The following is a 1048-nucleotide window of genomic DNA, read 5'->3' on the forward strand; positions in this document are numbered from 1 at the left end:
TCCGCTGCTATCTTTGACCCTTTGGGGCCATGAGGAAAGGTTAGAGGAATGCGGCATTTCTTTACAGACTGGTTACGGTCACAAACTGGCTTTTGCTGTCTGGGTCTAGCCAATGTCGTGGACATTTTTTGTGGGTTCCTGGGCAGCCCCCCTGCTGGAACGCTCTGCCGGCTGCTCCCTTGGTCGGCCGTGGTGGAGGGCTCTGCCTCCGAGCCCAGTCTCTTAGATGTCCTCACTTGCCCAGTTCTGGGCCATCTGCTTTGACATTTCTGCCTGGGGACAGGCCTCACACCTTACCCTGATGTCTAGAAGCTGCCATCTCTTGGTGCCTCCTTTGAAACTTGTTGTCTGACTTCCTGTGCCCTGCAGACAGCAGAGGGAAGCAGGTCCTCCTAAGGAGGGTGATGGCAACAGTGTCCTTGTTGGATGGGTTTGTGGGTATCACGGCCTCGCCTCCTTGAGCTTCTACCTTTATTAGGAGCCCGTTGCTTCTACCTTCCGGGTGATTTTGTGAACTATCCACTATCCATCTGGCAAATTCTTTCCTGGCCTCAACTAGCCAGTTGTTTTTCTATTGCTTATAGCTCAACACCTGGTCCAGTAAACCTTCCATCCTGATTACCTTTTTTATAAAAAATATATATTATATTGATTTCAGAGAGGAAGGCAGAAGGAGAGAGACAGAAACATCAATGATGAGAATCATCAATCAGCCGCCTTCTGCACGCCCCACACTGGGGATAGAGGCCGAAACCCAGGCATATGTGACCTTCTGGTTCATAGGTCGACGCTCAACCACTGAGCCATGCCAGCCAGGCCATTCTGATTACTTTCAACTGTTTATCTGTCTCCCTAGTTTGTATTTGGTCATTATTTCACTACTATTTTTTTTTTCATATTGCAAAGCTATACATGCACCACGTAAAACATTCAAACAAGTCAGAAATATATCACAATGAAAAAGTACCTCATAATTCCATGCCCCCAGATATCCATCAGCATTTCTAAATTTAATTTTTGAATTAAGTAATGTATTACAGCAATATAT

Source organism: Myotis brandtii, unplaced genomic scaffold (genome assembly GCF_000412655.1).
Source record: "Myotis brandtii unplaced genomic scaffold, ASM41265v1 scaffold134, whole genome shotgun sequence".
Taxonomy (NCBI): Eukaryota; Metazoa; Chordata; class Mammalia; order Chiroptera; family Vespertilionidae; genus Myotis; species Myotis brandtii.